Source organism: Cervus elaphus, chromosome 4 (assembly GCF_910594005.1).
Source record: "Cervus elaphus chromosome 4, mCerEla1.1, whole genome shotgun sequence".
Lineage (NCBI taxonomy): Eukaryota > Metazoa > Chordata > Mammalia > Artiodactyla > Cervidae > Cervus > Cervus elaphus.
The window spans coordinates 25,517,662-25,544,526 of NC_057818.1; the positions used below are offsets into that span (position 1 = coordinate 25,517,662).

Genomic DNA, 26,865 nt, shown 5'->3' on the forward strand with positions numbered 1-26,865 from the left:
GTCCCCTCTCCCTTCTTCCCCCCAGTCCCCGGCCAACCTCCTGGCTTAGCTGGCTGAGGGCCTGGTCCAACCTGGATGCTGAGTTACTGAGCTGCTGTGGTCATACCACAGTATCTGAAGGAAAAAATCTACCTGAATTACCAAAAATTAATGTGAAAAACACAACAGTGGAAAAAAGAAATGCAGTTTCTTTATACTCCCTACATACCGTGGAAGCAAGATCAGTCAAGGGGTTGATAACACTTGAACGCACTCAGAACACACACTGAGCACTCAATATATGCTCGTCGTGAGTATTTTTAAATATTTATTTTTGGCTGCTCTAGGTCTTTGGTGCTGGGTGTGGGCTTTCTCTGGTCGCGCTGAGTGGCGGCTACTCTCCGGTTGCGGTGCGCGGTCTTCTCGCTGTGGAGGCTTCTCTTGCTGTGGGGTATGGCCTCAAGGGCGCAGGCTTAGTAGCTGTGGCACGTGGGCTTGGTTGCCCTGAGGCATGTGGAATCTTCCCAGGCCAGGGACTGAACCCCTGTCCCCTGTATCAGCAGGCAGATTTCTCAACCACTAAGCCACTGGGGAAGTCCTGCCAATAGTATTTTTAAGCAAAGCTCAGGATTTTAGCTTAAATATCCACTCAGGAGCATACTGTTGAAGACCCCTGAAAGAAGCCTGCAGATGAAGAACACATTTTTCTTTCACAGGAAACTTCCACTGCTTTTAACGAAGGTAAGGTCACTCACTTCAAATGAACCACCTTCATCTTTGACAACAGAAGAGCCAGCAGGAGGAGGGGGCCTATTCTCCATCCTCGGTTGGGATGTGACCGCTGTGTCACCCTTGTTCTGAGGCTCTGAACCTGACACAGAGGACACGGAGGTGACGCTGCAGTCCCCAGAGGCCACGCAACGCTCCATGCCCTTCTGTCCTCAGGCTCAGCTGGGGTCAAGGCCGAGGCCGGACATGCCCTGAGGCCCCTGCTTCCTGCAGATGGTGGCCGCTCAGGGAATGCTCATTGCTGACAAGGGTCCAGGGAGCAGGGAACACTAGAAAGAGGGTAAAACTGAGACTCTGCAAGAATCCGCTCATGGCTGAGGCACAGTTGAGGGAATTAAGAAAGGACAAATGGATTTTAAGACTAACACCCAACATCAGGGGCTTCCCAGGTGACACAGTGGCAAAAAACCCACCTGCCAATGCAGGAAATGCAAGAGATGTGGGTTTGATCCCTGGGTTGGGAGGATCCCCTGGAGAAGGGAATGGCAACCCACTCCATTATTTTTGCCTGGAGAATTTCATGGACAGAGGAGCCTGATGGACTACAGTCCATGGGGCCATGAAGAGTCAGACACAATTGAGCATGCACACACACATAACACACACACACATCCAACATTACTTATCTGCCAGTAAACTGCAAACTCTCCTGTGGTCACGTTTTTCAGTCCAAGACTGAATACCACCCGTGACGTGTACATCCACCTGTGTGATAGCTCAGACTTCCTTACTACCTCTGCAGCCCTTCTCCAACCTTTCATGTCCTTCGGTGCTGGAGAACACTGCTAATGAGTCTTTCTATAAACAGTTTTACTGAGATATAGTTCACAGACCGTATAATCCACCCGTGCAAAGTGTGAGATTCAACATTCCTTAGTATATTCACAAGGTTGGGCAGTGATCGCTAAGTCTAATTTCAGAATGTTTTTATCCTCCCCAAAAGAAATCCTGTCTCCTGTACCCATTAGCAGTCACTCCATCCCCCACCCCCAGCAGGAAGCAACCACTCATCTGATCTGCCTTATGTTTTTACAAATTTGTCTACTCTGGACATTTCACATATACGCAATCCACGAAGTGTCGTCTTTTGTGACTAGCTTCTTTCACTGGGCGTGTTCATCTGTGTTCTTCCATGCTGTAGCATTCATCAGTGCTCCCTTTCTTTTTATTGTCAAACTAGATTCCATACACAGATAGGCCATGTTTTACTTATCCCCATGTCAGTTGATGGATATTAATGATTTCTATTATAAAATGTGACTTAGTGCAGGGTTGTGAGTCTTTATCCAGAGTTTCTCTAAGAAGCAGATCAAAATGACCCTACTGCCTTTTCACTGTCTTTTATTAGCCCTAAATCCAGCTTTGTACAAGTTTCTTGAGCATACATCCAGTCTGCATCATGGATATGTACTACCCTGGAGGGAATCTCAAAGGGAATTGTTAGTTCCCACTGTAAACAACCAGAGATCTGGACAAAATACATGAAACAAGGGCTTTCAGACACTGGAGAATAAGCAGCGCAGGACTGTGATCTGGGACGGAAAGGAAGCGAGCGTGGCGAGTCCTGTGAGGGATGAGTCCTATGATCGCCTTGGCTTTCTGCCCGGAGGCATTCACCAGACCCCAGCGCCGGGAGGGAGGGCCCGCGCAAAGCACGGCCGCCTTCCTGAGCGCATGGGGTAAAGAGAAAAGTTCTGGAAGGCGGAGGTGCAGAGTACCTAAGAGGAAAGAGGAGAGGAGAGAGAAACAGCGAGACAGAGAGCTCCACATATCTGAATGGAGGTCTTCTTGAGCCTTTGGCTGAATCGAGTGAGACTCTACAAACTTGAGAAGAAACATGCGTCAGGCAGCTTCTAAGGTAGACCCGTCCCAAAGCTCACCCAAGGCTGGGCGTGGTGCAAGTTCCCACTGGTCAGAATGGAGAGTCAAACACCGAGGGCATTTGGCAGAGACCCCAGAAGGCTCACTCCATGGTAATAAAGGCTACTTTTAGACCTGCCCTGACAAAACTTAAAAATGAGCCTCAAAAAAAAAAAAACCCAAATTGACCCACAAGTAAATAACCGCATGACAAAATAAAATCTAACACTCTTTAAATGAGGACGGTGAAATCCAGACACTTAACAATCTAATATTCATAGTATCCAGCATCCAATAAAAACATTTCTGGATATGCAAAGGAGGAGGAAAGTGTGATCCATAACCAGGAGACAAATCAGTCAACAGAAGCAAACTCAGAAGTGTCAGAGATGATGGCGTTAACAAATAAAACCTCAAAAACAGCTATCTAAAATATTCTCAAGAAACTAAAGGAAAACATGAACATAATGAGCAGAGAAATGGGAGATATTAAAAAAGAACAAAATAGAGTATCTAGCGATGAAAATACAGTATCTGAAATAAAAATTTCACTGAAGGGGACTAATAGCAGATGAGATACCCCAAAGAATAGTGAACTTGAAGACACAGCAATAGAAACCATCTAAACTGAAGCAGAGAGAGGAAAAAGGCTGAAAAATGTATTGTGACATACATATGATAACATGTAGAAGAAAAATTTATGCAATGACAGCACAAAGGATTGGAGGGGTAAAATGGAAATATATTGCTGAACAATTCTTATATTATACAAGAAGTAGCATAATATTGCTTCTCTTGTGGCTTAGCAGTAAAGAATCTGTATGCCAATGTCTGTCAGTGCAAGAGGCACAGGTTCAGTCCCTGGGTCAAAAAGATCTCTTGGAGAAGGAAATGGCAACCCATTCCAGTGTTCTTGCCTGGGAAATCCCATGGACAGAGAGGCCTGGCAGGCTACACACAGTCCATGGGGTCACAAAGAGTCAGACATGACTTAGTGACTAAACAACAACAACAAAGCATAATATTACTTGAAAGTAAAGCCTGGTAAGATACATACTATAAACTCTAGAACCATCACTAAAAAGCCTCCATGGCCTGACTCTCCTCAGAGGGTGGGAACTCTGGGTGCCCTGAGAGATGCAGTCTGGATTTGCTGGTTCCCATGACACATTCTCGCGAGAAGCCAGCGCCATGAGTTTCTCATGCTTGGTTTTGGACCAGCCAGCCTTGCTACTCTCCTGGGAATGCTCTCTAGACCCTTCCACTAGGGTTATTTTTTTCACACCTGTTAGTATTAACCTTTACACCACCTGACAAGGTAGGGAGGGTAGACTTTTATTCTATCCATCTGTATTGAGACTGAGTAAGACTGAGTAACTGGCCTAACGGCTGTCAGCAAAAACACTAAGAGCCAAACGCCGGAACAGAACCCGGGTCTCTAAGTACATGGTCTTTTTTGCCACACCTCAAGCCTGGGGTGCACTAGACCAAATACTGCTTGGAAGGCCTCACAGGTGTCTGGGGTGGCCCCAAATAAGAAAGCTTCATTTGGGGCTTACAAAAATGATGCAGTTTGGGCAAAAACTGCTCAAATCATGATTATTGGTTGCATAACTTGTTCACGCTGGCTTATATTAGCTTAAAATTGGGCTTCTTGCTTCAGGGTAGAATTTTATACCTTCCGTTCCCTCTGACTCAACCCTAGAAAAGCTGCACCATGCATAACAACACCGAAAGTAAGTAATATTCATAATGCTACTATTCAGAGAAAAACGCAGCACTTTTTTAGTGTAAGTCCTTCAGCATTTCTTTCATGCCACATTCTTCTCCCCCAAACTCTGCCTCAGCATTGATTTGAATCATTTATCCTTAAAAGTATCACTTAAGACCCCTTTATTTTCTATTTCCCATCTCATTCCAGGGAGAAGAGTACAGCAGTGGTCAGATCTGAGGAGTTAGAAAAATGTGGGTGATGCCAACTCCATCACTCAAGAGCTGTGTGTTCCTAGGAAACTCCTCAGACTTTGGTTTCCTCAACTGCAAGAAGTCACTGTGAGAAATAAATGTAAAGTGCCTATTGTATAGTAGAGCTTCCCTCATAGCTCAGTTGGTAAAGAATCTGCCTGCAATGCAGGAGACCCCAGTTTGGTTCCTGGTTCAGGAAAATCCCCTGGAGAAGGGATAGGCTACCCATTCCAGTATTCTTGGGCTTCCCTTGTGGCTTAGCAGGTAAAGAATCTGCCTGCAAGACGGGAGACCTGGGTTTGATCCCTGGGTTGGGAAGATCCTCTGGAGAAGGGAAAGGCTACCCACTCCAGTATTCTGGTCTGGAGAATTCCATGGACTATACAGTTGATGGGGTCGCAGAAAGTTGGACATGACTGAGCAAGTTTCACTTCACTTCACTGCATAGTAAGTATATAATATATGGTGGGCTTCTCTCGTGGCTCAGCAGTAAAGAATCCACCTGCCAGTGCAGGGGATGCAGGTTTGATCCCCAGTTTGAGAAGATCCCTTGGAGAAGGAAATGGCAACGCACTCTAGTATCCTTGCCTGGGAAATCCCATGGACAGAGGGGCCTGGCAGGCTATAATGGGGTCACAAAGAGTCAGGCATAGCTTAGCAACAACAAACAACAACAACAATATATAGTAGCTATTAGTAATAATACCTTCATTCTAAAGTCAAAATCCCTTAAAGAGAATTTCCTTCACTGGTGGCATAAGAGAAGCAGAACCATAACAGCCACTAATGTTTAAGGGTTTACTCTCTATGCTGAGTGCTTTGCATGTACGATCACACCTAATCTTCAAAACAATCCTAGGAGATAATTTTTATCTCCCCTCAACAGACAAAGGAAACAAAGGCTCAGAGAGGTTAACCCAGTTACCCGAGGTCACACAGCTGGTAAGGGTGACAGGGGCATTTGAGGCTGTGCTTGTGCCTACCAAGTGGATGCTGAGACGCAGGACTGCTGCTTCTGCTAGGATTCCTATATCCAGGTTCCCTGAGAACCCAGAGATTTCACACACAAAGTTAGCATCAAAACACCTTCTATGTCAGTCCAAGGAGTGTTGGGCAAGGGAGGGAGGAAAGGAGGCATAGGGGTTGGAGAGGTAGCCTGGGAGAGGCGGGTTTCTTGTGGCAGCCCAAGTCTAGCCCTGGAAGAGATGAGAATGGGATTTGGAAAGCACGAATGAGGCTGCATGGGGCACCTTAGTAACGGTCAGTAACGGCAGCTCCGGCATCTCACACTGCAGCAGCCTCAGGCAAACTGACCTCCATGTACACAGCTGAGTGACAGAGGCACAGAATCAAGCCCCAGAGACGGCACCTGAGTCACTGGATCCAGCTGTTCCTGAAGCTCACCCTGTCCTGACACTTTTGAGTGACATGAGTCCTTTGACTCCCTCTTATTTTTGCATAAGCTGATTTGGGTTTCTGTCACTTACAACCAACACAGTCATGACCAAAATATGTTTCACACTTTGGGAGACCATCTCCTAGGACACTTGTTTATTAACTTTCTGTCCATGCCAGCAGCCTGTCTGTCGGTCCTGGGAGGTCAGGTACCACATCTCCTCCACCTCAGTTCCCGCTCTCCTTATCAACTGACCCACAGTAGGCTCTGAATAGTAGCTCAGAGAACACAGGGTGATTCTCTGAACTCAGAGAACATGGGATGTAACTCCACGAGCAAGATTACACTGGGGCACAAGACCCGCCCCTCTCCAAGGAGCTCGCTAAAGAAGGCAGATGTATGTGTGTGTGGTGGGGGGGAGCCCATTGGATACCTTACATCTGCAGGGCCAGCATCACGAAGGTGGACCGGGCTAGATGCCACACTGGTGCCCACTCCACACTAGGCCATCTTCTAGTACACTTGTACTAGGACTCGGGGACTCTGAGGGGTTTTCCAAGCTGCCAGAGCAGAAGAAACCTAGGAACAAGCAAGGCTGCCTCTGCAGCCCTGAGTGTTCCCCTCTGGGTGGGAGCCGCGGGCAGGACTCTGGCCACCTGGCAATGCAGCCGAGGGAGGAGAACCCACGTGGAGATGGGAGCACAGGAGGGTAGCAGCTGAGCTCACATGAGGTTTCTGGGAAGAGGCGACCAAGGAGGGTCCTCTGGCCTCCCCTACCCTGCTCCTCTCTCTGCTGTCTTGGCGACCCTCAGGGGGGCCTGGGCTGGGGCTCCCTTTGCTCTCTGCTTCCCCTTCTCCACGCAGGACTGCACTCGGCAGCACTGAGACTCCTCAGGCACCGCGGCCTTATATGGTCACAGAATCACAGGCTGGGGAGCTGGAAGGGACCCTGGAGGATCATCTGGCCCTGCAGCCGTCCCCCCTCTCTGAATCACGGATGCCTCTGACACTGTGACAAATGCACCAGGACACACAGTTTTACCCCCCACCCCCGCCCCGCCCAACTTCTGGAGGTTCACAGACTCACAGACGCTCAGCTGCTGGAACACGATTTTTCACTCCATCTCCACGGTGGATTAAATGCCCCTTCTCTGCCTCCTTTTCTCAGCACCCTTTCCCCTGCATTGGGACTGTCACTCCATCCCCCATGATAATCCCCTTAAGAGTTCAGACAAATAGGGTGCTTTTGGAGCCAGACTTGAGCTGTGTGATTGGGCAATTTCCTTAACTGCCTGGTGCTTCAGTTTCCTTAACTTTCCACGGAGAGGGGCTTGGTAATTAATAGGAACTGTCCTCACTGGGTCATGGTATGTAGAGAAGAGGGCCCGGCACAGGAAGCGGTCAGTGCAGCTGTTACTAGGACTGTTCTCATTGCATTTGGTGAGTGGGACTGAGGGAGAAAGGACAGGGTGTCCTGTGTCTGTCCTCCTGAGGACAGACAGTGACTGGGGCCGTGGGGAAGCGGGGAGCTCGGACACTATGGGAGAACCCCTGGCCTCTGGGAGAAGGAAGCAGTGCTCACAGCCACAGCAAGGAAGCCAGGGCAGGGGGGAGGGGGCCCTGTCCAGACTGGAGCGGAGAATCTGCTCACTCACCTAATGAGCATTAGGTGAGCAGCGGTGAACAGCAGCAGCAGTGAATGGAAAGGCTGAATTTCCTGAACGGGGACTGCTTCACGAGGGGACAGAAGGTGCTTCTGATCACAAGCGGGCTGCCTGGGTTAGGGTCGGTGCTCAGAGCTTCACTGGTGTGATGCTGATGAGGGTTTTCATTTGTGAGGGAGACCAGATGAGTAATGGGGCTCTGGCCCTGGAGCCACCACCCTCCTCAGTGGAGAGGGGAAGTGACCATCCCGGCTCCAGAGAACACAGCTTTAAGCAAACAGTCAACAGTGAGATACCAGTGAGTTAATGAACCACATACCAGCAATTAGGGGCTCCACAGAATCCACCGGAGCACTGGATCTGAACAGGACTATAAGATGAAAACCCCAGGTATAGCACAAAGTGTGCCTCGCACAGCCATTTGTGTAAAGCTAGATTCGTGTGTGATGACGTTGGTAAGAGGAGGGAGAAGGCAGGGGAGAGAAAAGATGACACGGGAGGATGCTTAACACAGTTATCACCAAGATCACTTTTGATTTTTTTTTTAACTTTCTTTTTATTATGTTTGTTTTGTTTCATTAAAAATGTGTGTTTGTTATTTGAAAGAACAACAAATTGTGTTCAACAGCAGACAGACACCGTTTAACAGAAGAGAAGAATCACTTAACAAGGGGTAGTCATCAATCATTAGGAAATTTCCTGACTTGTTTCACTTGGGTCCAGCCTGGTCCCTGCCTGCCTAGGACTTCTGTTCCAGACCAAGTAAGAAAGCTGCTGCTGAGAACATGAGAGTTAACAGTAACAAGTGGCATTTGCCAAGGGCCAACTGAAGGGCTGAAATTCTACAAGATGGCAGAGTAAAAGGACGTGCGCTCATCTTCTCCTGCAAGAACTCCAAAATTACAACTCGGTACTGAACAAGCACCAACAGAAGAATGTTGGATCCCACCAAGGAAAGATACCCCATGTCCAAGGGCAAAGGAGAAGCCCCAGCAAGACAGTAAGAGGGGAAAAATCACATTTAGAATCAAACCCCACATCCACCAGAGACGCTTGGAGGGCTCAAACAAACCTTGTACACACCAGGACCCAGAGAACCCAAAGACTGAGCCAGAACTGTGTTTGAGTGTCCCCTGCAAAGGTACAGGCCAGCAGTGGACTGCTGCAGGGGGAGGGGCTCTGGGTGCAGCAGACCTGGGTATGGCCTGAGCCCTCTTGGAGGAGGTCGCCATTAACCCCACCAGAGAGCTGCCAGAACTTACACAGGACTGGGGAAACAGACTCTTGGAGGGCACAAACGAAAGCATGTGGGCACCAGGACCCAAGAGAAGGGCAGTGACCCCACAAGAGACTGACCCCGACTTGCCCATGAGTGTACAGGAGTCTCCGGTGGAGGTGTGGGTCGGTGGTGGCCTGTTACATGCTGGGGCACTGAGTGCAGCAGTGGGTGCATGGGACCTTTTGAAGGAGGTCCCCATTATCTTCATCACCTCCACCATAGTTTGGCCTCAGGTCAAACAACAGGGAGGGAGCACAGCCCTGCCCATCAACAGAAAATTGGATTAAAGATTTACCATGCATGGCCCCGCCCATCAGAACAAGACCCAGTTTCCCCCTCAGTCAGTCTCTCCCATCAGGAAGCTTTCATAAGCCTCTTATCCTTATCCATCAGAGAACAGACAGAATGAAAACCACAATCACAGAAAACTAACCAATCTGGTCACATGGACCACAGCCTTGTCTAACTCAATGAAACTATAAGCCATACCGTGTAGTGCCACCTAAGACAGAAGGGTCATGGTGGAGAGTTCTGACAAAACATGGTCCACTGGAGAAAGGAATGGCAAACCACTTCAGTATTCCTGCCTTGAGAACCCCATGGACAGTATGAAAAGGCAAAAAGATAGGACACTGAAAGATGAACTCTCCAGGTCATCAGATGCCCAACACGCTACTGGATATCTGTGGAGAAATAACTCCAGAAAGAATGAAGAGACAGAGCCAAAGCAAAAACACCACCCAGTTGTGGATGTGACTGGTGATGGGAGTCAAGTCCGATGCTGTAAAGAGCAATATTGCATAGAAACCTGGAATGTTAGGTCCATGAATCAAGGTAAATTGGAAGTGGTCAAACAGGAGATGGCAAGAGTGAACATCGACATTTTAGGAATCAGTGAACTAAAATGGACTGGAATGGGTGAATTTAACTCGGATGACCACTGTATCTACTACTGTGGGCAAGAATCCCTTAGAAGAAATGGAGTAGCCATCACAGTCAAAAACAAGAGTCTGAAATGCAGTACTTGGATGCAATCTCAAAAATGACAGAATGATCTTTGTTCATTTCCAAGGCAAACCATTCAATACCACAGTAATCCAAGTCTATGCCCCGACCAGTAATGCTGAAGAAGCTGAAGTCGAATGGTTCTGTGAAGACCTACAAGACCTTCTAGAACTAACACCCAAAAAAGATGTCCTTTTCATCATAGGGGACTGGAATGCAAAAGTAGGAAGTCAAGGGATACCTGGAGTAACAGGCAAATTTGGCCTTGGAGTACAAAACAAAGCAGGAAAAAGGCTAATAGAGTTTTGACAAGAGAACATACTGGTCACAGCAAACAACCTCTTTCAACAACACAAGAGAAGACTCTACACATGGACATCACCAGATGGTCAATATTGAAATCAGATTATATTCCTTGAAGCTAAAGATGGAGAAGCTCGATACAGTCAGCAAAAAAAAAAAAGACCAGGAGCTGACTGTGGCTCACATCATGAATTCCTTATTGCCGAATTCAGACTTAAGTTGAAGAAAGTAGGGAACACCACCAGACCATTTAGGTATGACCTAATCAAATCCCTTACAACTATACAGTGGAAGTGACAAATAGATTCAAGGGGTTAGATCTGATAGAGTGCCTGAAGAACTATGGATGGAGGTTCATGACATTGTACAGGAGGCAGTGATCAAGACCATCCCCAAGAAAAAGAAATGCAAAAAGGCAAAATGGTTGTCTGAGGAGGCCTTACAAATAGCTGAGAAAAGAAGAGAAGCGAAAGGCAAAGGAGAAAAGGAAAGATATAGCCATTTGAATGCAGAGTTCCAAAGAACAGCAAAGAGAGATAAGAAAGCCTTCCTCAGTGATCAATGCAAACAAACAGAGGAAAACAATAGAATGGGAAAGACCAGAGATCTCTTCAAGAAAATTAGAGACACCAAGGGAACATTTCATGCAAAGATGGGCACAATAAAGGACAGAAATGGTATGGGCCAAATAGAGGCAGAAGATATTAAGAAGAGATGGCAAGAATACACAGAAGAACTAAACAAAAAAGATCTTCATGACCCAGATAACCACAATGATGTGATCACTCACCTAGAGCCAGACATCCTGGAACGCGAAGTCAAGTGGGCCTTAGGAAGCATCACTATGAACAAAGCTAATGGAGGTGATGAAATTCCAGTTGAGCTGTTTCAAATCCTGAAAGATGATGCTGTGAAAGTGCTGCACTCAATATGCCAGCAAATTTGGAAAACTCAGCAGTGGCCACAGGACTGGAAAAGGTCAGTTTTCATTCCAATCCCAAAGAAAGGCAATGCCAAAGAATGCTCAAACTACCACACAATTGCACTTATCTCACACGCTAGCAAAGCAATACTCAAAATTCTCCAAGCCAGGCTTCAACAGTACGTGAACTGTGAACTTTCAGATGTTCAAGCTGGATTTAGAAAAAGCAGGGGAACCAGAGATCAAATTGCCATCTGTTGGATCATTGAAAAAGCAAAAGAGTTGCAGAAAAACATCTACTTCTGCTTTATTGACTACACCAAAGCCTTTGACTGTGTGGATCACAATAAACTGTGGAAAATTCTTAAAGAGATGGGAATACCAGACCACCTGATCTGCCTGAGAAATCTGTATGCAGGTCAAGACGCAACAGTTATAACTGGACATGGAAGAAGAGACTGGTTCCAGATCCAGAAAGGAGAGCAGCGTTGGTGGTATAGTGGTGAGCATAGCTGCCTTCCAGATCCAGAAACGAGTACGTCAAGGCTGTATATTGTCACCCTGCTTTTTTACCTTATATGCATAGTACATCATGAGAAACGCTGGGCTGGATGAAGCACAAGCTGGAATCAAGATTGCCGGGAGAAATATTAATAACCTCATATATACAGATGATACCACACTTATGGAAGAAAGCAAAGAAGAACTAAAGAGCTTCTTGACGACAGTGAAAGAGGAGAGTGAAAAAGTTGGCTTAAAACTCAACATTCAGAAAACGAACATCAAGGCATTCGGTTCCATCACTTCATGGCAAATAGATGGGAAATGACGGGAAAAGTGACAAACTTTATTTTTGGGGGCTTCAAAATCACTGCAGATGGTGACTGCAGCCATGAAATCAACAGACGCTTGTTTCTTGGGAGAAAAGTTATTACCAACCTAGACAGCATGTTAAAAAGCAGAGACATTCGTCTGCCAACAAAGATCCATCCAGTCAAAGCTATGGTTTTTCCAGTAGTCATGTATGGATGTGAGAGTTGGACTATAAAGAAAGCTGAGCACTGAAGAAATAATGCTTTGAATTGTGGTGTTAGAGAAGACTCTTGAGAGTCCCTTGGCCTGCAAGGAGATCCATCGAGTCCATCCTAAAGGAGATTAGTCCTGAATATTCATTGGAAGGACTGATGCTGAAGCTGAAACTCCAATACTTTGGCCATCTGATTCAAAGAACTGACTCATTGGAAAAGACCCCCTCCTGCAAAAGACTGAAGGCAGGAGGAGAAGGGAAAGACAGAGGATGAGATGGTTGGATGGCATCATTGACTCAATGGACAAGAGTTTGAGCAAGCTCCAGGAGTTGGTGATGGACAGGGAAGCCTGGCGTGCTGCAGTCCATGGGGTCGCAAAGAGTTGGACACGACTGAGCGACTGAACTGAACTAACTGAAGGGTGTGTGTGTCAGACATGCTGACTGCCACCCAAGAGTCATAAGGAAAACTTCTCATCATGGTGCATCCCCTTCCTAAAAGTGACCATGTGAACCAGCTCAAGTGAGTAAGATTGAAGGGGAGTTAGCTAGAAATGCCCCTGAGAAAGAGTTTCTCTTCTTGTTCCAGTGAGAGGCCTTTGAGAAAGGCTTTCCGGTCCACTCACTTTTCCACTGTCCCCCTCTCCCGGCTGTTCGTCAACTAGCCATTCTGTGGCTTCCTGCCTTTATATGTGGTTTGTGAAGAAGTAAATACTGGAGCCATGGCAGCCACGTTGTGACCATGAGGTTAAATGCCACCACCCTAAGGATGGCAGGTCAGAGGAGTGTAGACCATTCCTAGTGACACTGCAGAACTGTCAAATCAACCCTGAGACAGTCTGATGACAAAGGTCATGCTCCCACCACGATGCTCCCTGCCTGGGTAGGTGACTGTGACTTAGAGAAGACAGACTTGCCTACAGTCACATGGTGAGCTTATGGCAGAGGGGGACAAAATTTCCAGAGACCCTTACACTGTGTCATAGGCCTGTTGCCTACCTCAGTGCACCCCTGAGACAGGCGAGGTGATGGGTGATACCAGGTGAGAAAAACATCAATCAAGTGCAAAACAGAAATATTTTTTTTCCCCTTCTGTCTTTAAAGCTCTAGTTCCCACCTTTGAGGCTTCTCAGAGAGTATTTTGTAAGCTTCTTCATCCTGTCCCTAATTCACTTTTCACTTATTTTTCAGGGACAGACTATGTACCCGTTAAGTACTGGGGATGTAAGAGTGACCTGATAGATGTGAAGCCCTGCCCTTGTGAAGGTAAGACATCCGAGAGGTACTTTTAAAAATGGTTATCTAAATTATAAGTGGAGTAAGTGCTACCCAAGAAGAAAAATAAAACCATGAAGAGCTACAAAAGGAGGACCTAGAGCAGAGGTGCGGGCCCACCTCTGGGGGAAGCAGCATTCCACGTGGGGCAGAAGCTGGCGGGAGAGACAGGGAGGGAGAAGGGATTGTGGAGTGGGGGTGGACAGGCAGAGGCGGCACCGTGGAGGGTCAGTGTGGGCTCTGCATGTCTCCCAGAGCCCCCGGCTGGCACATAGGGTGCCAGGAAATTGTGCTAAATAGACAGGAGGCACTTCATGGACAGGCAGGTGGGACTAGAAGCCAGAGAGACCAGTCAGGAGGGCCGGTCTGGGTCTGGTGCTGGCACAGGGCTGCTGTTCCCTTGGAGGGAGGATTTCATTGTGTCTCATGGTGAAGTACAAACAGCAAGTTAACTCAATGGGGAAGCACCAAAAACACCAGCCAGGCTACGGGCACTGGCAGCACCAGCAGAGCAGGTTGAGGTTGGCATGGCAGAGGGGAGGCACCCGAGCTGATGTGTGTGTATATATGGGGGATAGGGCTGGCATGGCTGAAAGCCGCCCCCTCCTCTCTCTGTTAGAGCCCTGCTGACTCTGTTCTGGTACATACTCTCACTGATGAAGTCTGGGGCCCAGTGCGGTGTGACTTGCAGGAGAGACTCTGGCCCCCAGTTTGGCGGATGCCACCGAGACTGAAGACGAAGCAGGGCAGTCAACAGTGGTCTAGAGGGACTGGGGAAGGCAGGGGTAGGGGCATGGAGGTGCGGGTGGTGTTTCCAGGACCCACAGCAGCCAAATCCCCTACAGCACACTAGTCATTCATTTCAGGCATTCTACAATGGACACTGAGCACCCATTAGGAGCCGGGTACACCCTGACTCTCCTCCTCACTAGCCCTGTGGCCCACAGGCAAGTTACCCGTCCTGGGCATAGGTCTCGCCTCTAGAAAATAGGGACAATGCCTGTCTGTGCAGGGCTGTCTGCAGCACAAAAGCTCATGTGGGGAAGGTCTGGCGCAGAGTTGGGCCTAGTAACTGCCGGTCACTAGTATTAAAGTCACAGACTGATCAGTGCCAGGTAGACCATGCGCCTTGTCTCCCAGGCCATGGGTCCCCCACCCATCCAGGGCAGCAGTGCCCTGGCCTAAATGAGTGAGGGGCTAGAGCCAGAGGGTATCCATGATGTGAATGACTGGCTTAGAGATCACCAGCTGGGCAGAGGCATGACACATGTGTCTTACTAAGTAATGATGCTGGGTCCTTGACTCTGATTTCCCAGAGTCCCAAGAGTGTAGATGCGCTGAGACCTGGAGGCCCCTCATGGGAGGCTGGAAGCTTTGCTCTGCTCTAGGCATAAAGGCTGCTTCCTTGACTGGCCGAGCTGGAGCCACCCTCGGGATTACTGTGCCCAATCTCCCGCCCGTGGCTTCCTCCTCCTCTCACCTGCAGAGGTGAACACTACATGCCAAGTGCTGCTCATGCTGCACCCACAAGGCAGAGGGCCACAGGTCACACAGAGCCCTAATTTCAGTGGAGGCACAGTCTGGTAAACAAACAAACAAACACTGCAGTGATAAACATAAAATGGGAGTGAAGAGTTAGGAGCCAGGACATGAGGTGACATGTGGAACTGAGACCTGAAGGATGAGACGGAGTGGATCTTGCATATATGTGAGGAAGAGCATTTCAGGCTCTTGTGCAAATGTCTCGGGGCAACCTTGTGTGTTAGAAGGATGGTGAGGAGCCAGTTGGGCTGGAATGAAGCAAGGAGCCAGGAAAGTAGCAGGGATGAGGTCAGAGAGAACAAGCGGGATCCTGATATGTAGGGCTAATGTACTACTTAAATTTTTAAAAAATACGTTATGCAGTCACCTATTAAAATTCTCTTAAAAAGTTCATCTATGTAATGCCCTGAGCCATCCTGACTTCCACCAGCTCTGCTCTAAGCATAGATCACTTTATTTTATTATTTTTTGGCTGCACTGCGTGGCATACAGGGATCTTAGTTCCTCGACCAGGGATTGAGCCTGAGCCATCCGTAACCGAACAGAAGAGTTGTAACAGCTGGACCACCAGAGAAGTCACTTTAAAGTAGCAGTTTTCCCTCCTCTTTCTCTGACTTCTCCAGTCCTACCTGAAAGGCATATTCTTGGGACACTCATAGAGGCCAACTCACATAGCTAGGAAAACAAGAAGAAAAAACTCAGCCATCACCCCATCACCTGGAGGGAAGCCCCATCCACAGGTGAGTATGAATTTCAGTCCTCTCACCCAGGAGTCCATCTGCTTACTGTTTCCCCAGAGAAAACCAGGAGCTGTCTGGCTGCTTGGGGTCCCATCATCTGAATGGGCCCTGTGTCATTCAGCCAAACCCTTATCAGGGCCATTTGGGCTGCTTGTGAGCCTACCCCTCCCAGGGAAGGCAGAAAGCTACGAAACCTGCACAGAACAAGCCAAGAGCTGAGTGACTCCTGGCCGTCCAGGCTGGCTCGAGGGAAGCACATGAGCAGACATGGGGTCTTTCGGCTGTTTGAAAACAAGACATGCAAGACCTGATTGGAAACCCATCCATGTAACTGTGGGGTGACATTGTATGGTATGAGAAAAACTATCTAAAAAAAAATAAATAAGATTCCTTAGTAATTAAGGTTAGATTTAAAACTTGATATTCTAATATTAGAATAACATAGAAGAGGAGGGAATGCAAAAAGAATAGTATCAGGCAGACCAATCCCCCAGGGGAATGACTGGCACAAAACAAGGGGTACGTCCTATTGACAGTGACTTGCAGAAATCTGTTATAAAGATGCCATTTTTAATGAGGGGAAACTCGGGCCAGGAGCAAAGATGTCAGCTGCCAACTGTCACCAGACGGAGCCAGGGGCAAGGCCGGGACTTGTTGTGATTCCAGCACACAGCCTCTGCGGCCATTATCTGGAAAACAATCGTGGACCTTGCCCTTTCCCAAGACTCCCAGTGCCAGGGGGCAGGGTCGGGGTGGGCACAGGAGGCTCTCATTGGAGTGGGGGGGCATGATGCTCTGAGCACTGCCTTTAGGGGGCTGTTCCTTTTCCTCCTTTGGGTAGCGTGGGTGGTCTGATTCCTGGGACCCCAGCCTTGGGTTGGAGACATCATCATGTCTTGAACTTGGAGGCAGAAGATCTGGGTTCTTATGCAGTTTGGTCACTAACAAGTACTGCAACCCCAGGTGAAGTAGGTGGGAAAAGGTCCCAGAGAGCTGGGGCCTCTGGCCGGCCCCACCCACCCTGGCCTGGGACGCCACTGTGGGGTCCGAGGAAGTCCTTCGAGGAAGTTCTGCCAGCCTCCTGTGAGGACACCCGTGGCTCCCTAACCCACCCTCGGGTTTCAGTCCCTGGCTCTTCCCATGCTCGTGTTGTTAGAAAACACTGGCATTTCTTGCGGCAGCTTCGACTGCAGTTTGGTAACTCAGGACGCCTGGGTCTGGTTGTGGCTCTGCTACCAACCAGCTGGAGTGAGTCCCTGGGGCTCCAGGTTCACTTTATAAAAAAATTTTTCTTTATTTAGCTGAGTCAGTCCTTAGTTGCTCCATGGCATGTGGGATCTTAGCTCCCCGACCAGGAATCAAACCTGCATCCCCTGCACGGCAAAGTGCATCCCTAACCACTGGATTCATTTCCTACGTGTGCTGCCCCAGCCTCCAGGACTGGGCAGGTGCCAGCTTCGGGCCTGGGTAGAGTCAGCTCCCTGTGGTCACCCCGCTTCACTCAGGCTAACCAAGCTCCGTGGTTATCTCTATGTCTTCTAGAGGGTAAAACAAATCACAAAACAGGGGAGGCAAACAATCTAAGCCGCTCTTGGTGGATATAAGAACAAGGAGCTGTGAAACAGGGGCCTGCATCTCTCGCTGAGTTTAAGGTCTGCTCAGAGGTCACCTCCTCCGTCCACTAAGAGGCCCTCCATAGTTCCCTGTCTTCATCTTATTTCCCTTCAAAACAGTCACGATCGCCCCATCACCTCATATAATATAGATTTACATGTATGTTACCTGTTTCCTCACATACCAATGAGCTCCCTCAGGGCAGGGACCCCATCGGTCTCATTGACCACAGCACCGTCAGCAGTGCTTGGCACACAGTGAAAGACCAATAAACGCGAGTTGAAGAGCTGAATGAAACAAGTGACCACTTAGGACCTCGGCAGCTCTAAGACAGCAGGTCCTACACACGACTCCTCTCTGCAAAGGGACACAGCCTTTAAATTGTGAGCCAGGAAACAGGCGTCCCTCCCCGGCCCACCACCACCTCGTAGCGCTCCACCCAGCCTTGACACTTTGGGTGCTGAACAGTTTTTTTCCTGAGGACCCAGAAACTGTGGCCCTTTTCCTAGTGATTAACCAGAACCCCTCCCTTCCTCACCAGCAGGGGCCCGCCCACCTTGTGCATTAATATCCCGGTTTTTGTAGGTTTTCTGAGGGTGAGGAAGGACAGACACCTTAGACTGCCCACTCTACATCGCTTCTGGGAAAATCCAAAGTTGTGTTTTGAAGCCCAGCTGTGACACTCAGTGGTTGTGCTGCAAAGATGACAGAGAGCTTCGTGGCTCCCGAGCCCGCTTTATGATGCCTTGTGTAAAGACGTGAGCTCTCGTTAAACACAGTAAAAGCCTGCGAGTGAGGCAAATTGGTTCAATGTCGATTTTACTGCCTGAATCTAAGCAACGCTTCTGGTTTTCCATCTGCTTGATGAGGGCAGCTGCTGGATCGCCCTTTCCTACTCCTCTGACATAACGAAATGAAGTATTCTTATTAGTGCATTATGTCTAATCTATAGATAATGTTATACGCCAGGGGGCAGTTTGCCCAACTTTCTGCTTGTATTTTGTGAAGAAAGCGTGAGTGAGGCTGCTGCGCTTTGCTCCTCTTATTCAATCCTTGGGGAAGAAACCCTTCCTGCCTCCAGCATGTTCATTCATTATTTATGACCTCGCTCATTAGCCCTGGGATGCGTTCTCATGAACCCCAGGGAAGATACCAAAGACCACCAGAGCACGCAGTCGCTGGCCCATAGCTCACAGATGAGATGGCCACCGAGAACACCTCCCTTTCTGACACATCCGGAAGGCTCTGGGGTCTACGCAGACCAGGTTGGACTCTGACAGTCTGTGGGAGGGCTCCTCTCTGGGCTCCCCCTGGCTCCCTCACCACTCACTGTGGGGTGCAGGGGTGACTCACTGTGGAAAACGCCTGTGAGCAACAGCTAGCTCTGTAAACAGCTAATGAGGGCTGGTGCGGTGGCTGCTGGTGTTGCTTGCCAGGCTTCTATTCTCCTTCTCTTCAGAGAACCACCCTTTCTCCCACTTTACGGAATGTCCCTGTCCCGAGCCTAAGTTCCAGAGGTGGGCCCCTGATCCACACCTGGCCAGTCAGTGCCGCGTGCACCTGGATCCAGCCGTGCCTGATGCTAGTATATCCCTAGGCTACTCAGTTACACGAGCCAACATGTTTCCTTCAGCGCTTCAGTCACTGAGAGGTAGGTTTTGGTTCTTAGCAACCAGAAATTGGGTTGATGGAAGATATGCTGTCTAGCCCTTGGGAGTTTGTTTGGAAGGATGGCAGTAGGACACCGGACAAGCCACAGAGACTCGCTGATGTGAAAGAGGGCTCAGTGCCTGCACACCGCTGGTTGCTGCTAACTTCTGGGGGCTCTGGGGGCTACAGCCCTGCAGCAAAGTCTCTGCCCCCATCCCACCTTACAGTGGCTAAGCCAACTTGGGGATCACTTTCTTTCCTACATGTTCCAGGGACCAGTGGCTCCCAAAGCGTACTCTGCTGTCCCCCAAAGTGAAGTCGCTCAGTCGTGTCCGACTCTTTGCGACCCCATGAACTGTAGCCTACCAGGCTCCTCTGTCCATGGGATTCTCCAGGCAAGAATACTGGAGTGGGTTACCATTTCCTTCTCCAGAGGATCTTCCCAACCCAGGGATCGAACCCGGGTCTCCTGCATTGGAGGCAGACGCTTTAACCTCTGAGCCACCAGGCAAGCCCACCCCTAAAATCAGGAACTTCACTCTCCTTGCTTCTCTTCTAGATCACGGACCCAGGCAGCCTGGAAGACTTTTCAAAGGCGCTTGGTTTTTCCCTTCCTTTTCTTTTTAAGTGAGGACTTGTTCTGCTTGCCCTGTTTCCCACCAATCAGGCAGGAAGGACACCAAAACACCGCCACCGACCGGCAGAGACATAGAGGGCACGGAAAGCACCTCCTGTTCTCTGGTTCGGGCTGCCTGGCCCGCACACAGGGGACAGCTTTTGAGATCCTCCACGGAGCCTCCCAAGCACTGCCCCAGATGGTAGACCGTGCTAGGTGAGCGTTTGTTCTCATACAAAGAGACAAACAAAAAGGCCCTTCTCAGCTCCCTGCCAAAGAGAAGAGTTCAAGGCAAAAGGTACAGGTCACCGAGACAGGGCTCCCTGGGGAAACCGTTTCTCCTGCCCTCCAGGGAAACGGTTGTGGTGAAGCCAGCTTCACCGGCCAAATGGCAGTCTGAATCCACATTCCTCTCCAGAGTAACTCACATCTCCCCTAGACCTAACCCAACGGCAGTGGTCAGCTGCCACGCCAGCTTCCCAAACAAAGGAACCCATCTGTCCTTGGGCCCCTGAACTTTTCTGATGGAACCACGTGAGTTGCATTCTTCTGGTTCCCTGTGTCAACCATTTGTTGAGTTTTTGAAAGAAAGTGAGGCAATTTCCAGGTGAGGGCCTCTCTTTCCAGAGAAATATAGTCCCAGAAACATGCAGCACAGCACAGCCCGGCCAGCCTTCCTTCCCTGGCAGTGGACGCAGCCCAGAGAAGATGCCGGTGTCTGGGTGGTGATTGAAATAGTCCAGGTTTCCCATCCCAGGCTTTCTCAGGCAGACCCAAGATTCTCATGCAAACCACTAGCATATGATCACGACCCAAAACAGAGAGTCTGCAAACATCACTTTGCAAGCTCCCACTTCAGCTCTCCTCTCCAGGGATCTGGGGTGGGGCTGAGTGTTCTCCTCCTGAGGCTGAAGTCACCCACTTGGGTTGCAGGTGGGGTGGAACTGTACCCTCTCAGCTTTGTCTTTGCCATGGCTGGGGCTGGCAGGTCATGGAGTTGGGGCTCAGCTGATGGTTCTACTGCTCGTGTGTGAGGCCTGCAGGAGGGTAAGTAGAGCCTGGTGCTTCATCGTGATCTCTGAGCCACTGCTGAGGAGCAGACCTGCTCCTGCCTGGTCCAGAGGCTGGCAGCGGAGGGATTTTAAATGTGAATTAAGCCCCACATGGGCTCACACTGAAATCAAGCAGTCCACTGGGATGCCTCACAAGCTGCCATCCTTAGAATATGTCCACTTGGTCAGGCTCTCCTCATTAGGATTTCAGGTAGAGACAAAAGAAAACCGCACACTGCCTATCTTCCAAGCCCGCTGGAAGTGCACTGCTCAGCCATACCAGGAGCAAGGAGGGCTGGGTCCTAGGGAAGACTATGGGTGGCCAGCACCTGCCAACCCCGCAGGTGCCAGCACTGTGCCAAGGAAGGGCTGGACACTCACGAATTCAATCCTCCCAGCGCCCCTGGGCCTCCCTCTCAGTAGTCCAGCTCAGCACAGCTGCGTGAGGCTTCGCGTCAGCTCCGTCTCACGGAGGAGGAAACTGGCTCACGGCCAGGTTCACGCACTTCCCAAGGTCCTGCACCAGGTAGAGGCGGGTGTTTCCAAAAGCCCAAGCATCTAACTACCACATGGGCAGCCTGTGGACCACAATTTTTGAATACTGATGTCATCAAGCACATTCAGAGGAAGGAGACCAGGCTAGTGAGGGGCAAGACTTCTGACCAACTGGAAACGAGGGGAAAGGCATTGGGAAGGGGTCCCCACAATCAGGAGGTTACTATGACCACACGAAAAGTGAAAGTGTTGGCTGCTCAGTCATGTCCGACTCTACACGACTACATAGACTATAGCCCTCCAGGCTCCTCTGTCCATGGGGTTTTCCAGGCAAGAATACTGGAGTGGGTTGCCATGCCCTTCTCTAGGACTATGACCACACTGGGCCCTTAATCTGTACATCTTTAACACCTTTGCAGTGTCACAGCTTAATCCCATCAAATGAATGCCCTGCGCTGGCCCTTCTGCTGGCCCCTCACAGCACTGCGTCTGCTCCACTCACCGCTCTCTACCTGATGTTCCTATTGCTTACGACGCATCTCAGCCCCTCCCAGTGGATGGAAAGCCTTTCAAACACAGAATCCAGCTCAGATTCTTCTTCCTGCCCCAGACCCCTGGGTGCGGAAGGAGTGAACAGTGAATGGATGAATGAGTCTGTCCTGGGAGGCCCTGATACTGTGTGTCCCCACCAAATTTATTTTTGCTTATTAGCACCAGAGCTGACTGCTGAGATAGCTGTTCTAAGACACTTCTTCATTCCATGTGCTTAAGCTCCCACACACATGTTGGTCAGCACGGTCTGGGAGCAGGGGTGATCAGAGACCCGGAAGGATGGTGGGAAGGGGCAGAGAAGACACACGGTTTTCCAGCGTCGAATGTGAACCCAAACAGGGCTCCCAAGAATGGACTTCAATTCAGTGAGCACTTCCCCAACATCTCCTAAGTGCAAGGCAGAGCCTTTGCCTCTTTAGTGCAGGTCATGCCCTCCGAAGAGGAGGCAGCATTCCCAGCATGTGTGAAGCTGACGGTGTACCAGGTCCTATTCCAGGGCATTGGCTGCAGCGCCGGGTGGTGGCGCTGCCCGTGCCCTCAGAAGCCAGGCCATTCCTCCCAAGCCGACTCCAGCATCCCCAACTCCGACATGGACTGGCAGGCTCACGGGGATCACCAAACGTCCCTGGGACTGTTTGGTTGATCATGCAAGAATGTGTAAGCAAACGTTCTGCTTCCCTGCATGGGGTGTGTTGTTTTAAGGCCATCACCATGCTCTGAGGCTAAGATCAAAGACCGTCTGAAGCCAGACATGTGCCCGGCAGCGCTCGTGTGGGCGCAGCCTGGACCGTGAGGTCCACGGGGAAAGGAGCGGCACCAGCAGGGCTCTGGAGCCCAGGGTTCCGTGGGATTCCCATGCGCAACGTCAGACTAAACCTTCACCACACCCGGCCCAATGCCTCACTCCTCCCCAAGGAGATGACAGACACTCTCCCCTTGTCTCCTCAGCACCCCTCGATCCTGGGACGGGAGGGGGCCGCTCAGAGACTGCAAGTCTCAGGGCTTCAGGAATCATCATGACCCTGAACAAAACAAAGGAGCAAGGACTGAACGAGGCTGTTCTCAGGCCGGCCCTGCAGTCGAGACACGGCAAGGGGCTTTCCGAGCGGGCTGGTGTGTTACGACACAGAACAGGGACAAGTGACCCAACACTCCCTTTTGGGTTTTCCAAGCATTTTTACAGATATTATTTGAACAATACTAATAGTTCCTATTGACTTAATGCTAACTTTGTACTAGGCATCTATATATATTATTTCATTTAATCCTTATAACAAAAACATCTCAGGGATAAGGAACACAGTTATGCCCATTTTACAGATAAGGAAACTGAGACTTTGGGAGGTTAACCGACTGCTTGGCCAGTCTTGGAGCTGGTTAGCAGCAGAGCCGCAGGTGGAAGCAGGGTCCCGTTTCACAGTAATGGGGGAGGTATGAGAACTGAAGTGTCTGTCTGGTCCACTATCCCAGAGCAGAGGCCTGCAACTAGGCATCTGCACCGTGGACTTGGGCCAAAGAGAGATGTTTTGTTTGGCCCGCAGTGGTTTTGTTTTTTGTTTAGTGTTTTTTTTTTTTTTTTAAATTGGAGCGAATGTTTATAAATCAGGAGAATTCTCACTAAGAGATACTAATTTCCAGTTTCTCCGGAAAAAAACTGGACGTGCTGATCTGCCTTGTCAGGTGGGAGCTGAGTTTGGCTCCTGCGGTGGGCAGGACCAGTGCTCTTGAGTGACCCGCTGGCCCCACTGGTCCTCAGCCCTCAGTGGACTGCCTGCTGGCCCTGCTGGCATTATGACCCCAGTTGGTGGTGTTAGCCACGGTTCTGGTAGACTAAACATTTCCAGCATGTTGCTAGGGAGGAAAAGTGCTAAACTAATGGCCGATTTTTTTTGTTATACTAATAAATACGGGTGGGAATAATAATAACAAACATGGTCAGGAATCTGACAGACCCGAGGAACCTGGAGTTTATGCGGAACCATGTTCCAATTTGTGAAACAGGCCCAGCTTGCTCCCATCTTTCAACGCCGCCTCATTGGAGGGTATGGCACACGCCAAGGATTCGACAAGATGCATGGCCAACCAGGAGGGTCTGCAAAGCTGGAAGCTTGGCCACAGTCCACGTCTGCACTTAAGTGCTGCTTGGTCAGACACATGGAGCACTAATGACGATCACGTGGCCTTGGCTGCCGAGAAGTGCTTCAGAAGTGATGGGAAGCAAATCTCTTGAGCGAGCCAATGAGAAGGCACTTAGCCAACCAGTGGGAAAGTTACCTATGCATGGGGTGGCAAGGAGGAAGGAATCTAGTCTCTAAACACTGGGATGCCCCAGGGCTCATACCTTGGCCTGCCAACCAAACATCTCCACTGAGATATACAAAAGGCGTTATAGACTAAATGGATTCCTCATTGAACTACTGGTTTTCCCACCAAATCTCTCCTCCTCCCGCCCCAGCCAAAGGCAAATCCTGTTGCCTACCAAAGACTCTGAGCATGCTACCTGCTCTCCTTTTTGTTAAAAGGAAGATGTGTAAGTGTTAAAGAGGTGTCACAGACATAGTAACATCCATCTCAAGAAGAACTGAAGGAGAATTGAGAAAAAAAGAAAAACTTTTCCATCATGAATTCAGTGCTAGAGAAATTGGGTCCTTGTTCCTATCGTAAATCATCTTGGGGGCATTAGCACTGCCCAGTCTACAATGCAAGGGACCCTGGAGCATATGATTCTGGAATCCAGTCCAGCGTCTGACGTGATTCAGGTGGACGAAGGAGTGGAGTGGGCTTTAGAGTGTGGGAGGATGCTAGGGTCCCAGGGGCCACTCACAAGAGCCTGCCCAGAGGAAGGGGAGGGGATGGGGTGATCCAGTCTCAGCAGACCTACTGGAAACTGAGAGTGGATGGCAGGAACTCTGGGAACACAGCAACCTGAAAGAGACCAGCATCTCTAATCTATCTGCCCATCCTGAACCAGAGAACTACTGAGCACTTTGGGTAGATGGGGGTACATGTGGGAGATAAAAGTGAAACACTGGGGTGAGGATCTCTCTCTGTTACCTCAAGAGCTGTTTAAGAGAGCTTTGGAGCAAGAATCGAAAGCTGATATTTAAAATAGATAACCAACAAGGACCTATATAGCACAGGGAACTCTGCTCAATGTTATGTGGCAGCCTGGATGGGAGGGGGGTTTAGCAGAGAATGGATGGATATATGTATATGTAAGGCTGAGTCCCTTCACTGTTTTCCTGAAACTATCAGAACATTGTTAACTGGCTATGCATGCAAGCTAAGCTGCTTCAGCTGTGTCCGACACTGTGAGACCCCATGGACTATAGCCTGCCAGCTTCCTCTGTCTGTGGGATTCTCCAGGCAAGAATACTGGAGTGGGTTGCCATGCCCTCCTCCAAGGGATCTTCCCCACCCAGGGTCAAACCCCTGTCTCTTACGTCTCCTGCACTGGGCAGGTGGGTTCTTTACCACTAGCACCACCCCAATACAAAATAAAAAGTTTTTAAAAAAGAATCAAAAGCTGTAGATACTGGGAAGAGACTGACCAAGAGAGACCTGTGGAACTGGCATGTGTGGGGTAATCTGGGGGTAGGGATGGGGAGTTTGAAATTGGCTTTGCCTGGTTGGCCCAGGTCTCTTGGACCTCAGGAACAGAAGGAGCTGGAGAGGTTGGCTGCACTCCCCCTGCCCCTGGGGCTGAAGGAGAACAGGGAGCCCAGGGAGAAGAGATTCCTCCCAGGTGTCCCAGGAGCAGACCACTGGCTTGCCTTTCTGGATACCACTGGCCCAGAGGGCAAGGGCAGCTGCACTCTACAGTGGAGACCTGCGACTCTGGACTCCACAACCAGCAACAACGAAAAGTTCACAACACGCTCAAAGTCCCAGCAGAAAAAGACCAGTCAGAATAAACAGTGCACGTGCTCCAAGAGACAAATGACAGGTCAAAGAGAAAATCACACGTGTCCTAAAGCAAGTCAGGGAAGACATAAACGACTTTCCAACTTTAGTAGGTGAGTCCCTGTTAAGATGTGAATTAGTGGCCTGGAAGACCAGAAGGAAAAAGCATTTTCAAGTACAGAGCAAAAGTAGAGAGAGACAGGATTCATGAGGGAAAAGATAAAAGACCTGGAGGACTGGGACATGCCTGGCGGTCCAGTGGTTAAGAATCTGCTTTCCAACACAGGGGACGTGGGTTGGATCCCTGGTCAAGGAACTAAGATCCCACATGCCACAGGGCAACGAGCTCATGTGCTGCAACTACTGAGCCTGTGCTCTAGAGCCCACACACCACAGCTAGAGAGAAGCCTGCATGCCACAACCCAATGCATGGATGCTGGCTGCAGCCATGAAATTAAAAGACGCTTGCTCCTTGGAAGAAAAGCTATGAGAAACATAGACAGCGTATTAAAAAGCAGATACATCACTTGACTGACAAAGGTCCGTATAGTCAAAGCTATGGTTTTTTCAGTAGTCATGTATGGATGTGAGCAGGGAGGCTGAGCGCTGAAGAATGCTTTTGATGCTTTTGAACTGTGGTGTTGGAGAAGACTCTTGAGAGTCCCTTGGACTGCAAGGAGATCAAACCAGTCAATCTTAAAGGAAATCAATCCTGAATATTCATTGGAAGGACTGATGCTAAAGCTGAAGCTCCAATACTTTGGCCACCTGATGTGACGAACTGACTCAATGGAAAAAACCCTGATACTGGGAGAGATCAAGGGCATGAGGAGAAGGGGGCGACAGAGGATGAGATGGTTGGATGTCATCACTGACTCAATGGACATGAGTTTGAGCAAACTCAGGGAGATAGTGAAGGACAGGGAAGCCTGGCGTGCTGCAGTCCATGGGGTCTCAGAGAGTTGGGACGCAACTTGGCAAGTGAACAACAACAACAAGAGCAATGTATATAAAAGACCTGGAGGACAGACCCAGGGAGATCTAACTTGAGAATATTAGGAGTTCTAGAAGAAAGAAATGGAATGGATGGAGGAGAGCCAGTAATTAAGAAACAATAGAAGATAATTCTATCAAAATAGAAGATAATTTCCTGGAGCCAAGGAAAAAAACCCAAGTCTGCAGATTGAAAGGACTCATAGAGTTCCAGCAAGGGTCACCAGAAGAGATACATGCAACA

General features: G+C 49.4%; 1 protein-coding gene across 2 annotated transcripts in view; it reads right to left on the reverse strand.

Annotated features, from left to right (window-relative positions):
* The window catches only part of GNAO1 (G protein subunit alpha o1), a 176,618-nt gene that overhangs the window by 79,993 nt on the left and 69,760 nt on the right, over positions 1-26,865 (reverse strand). The window lies entirely within an intron of this gene.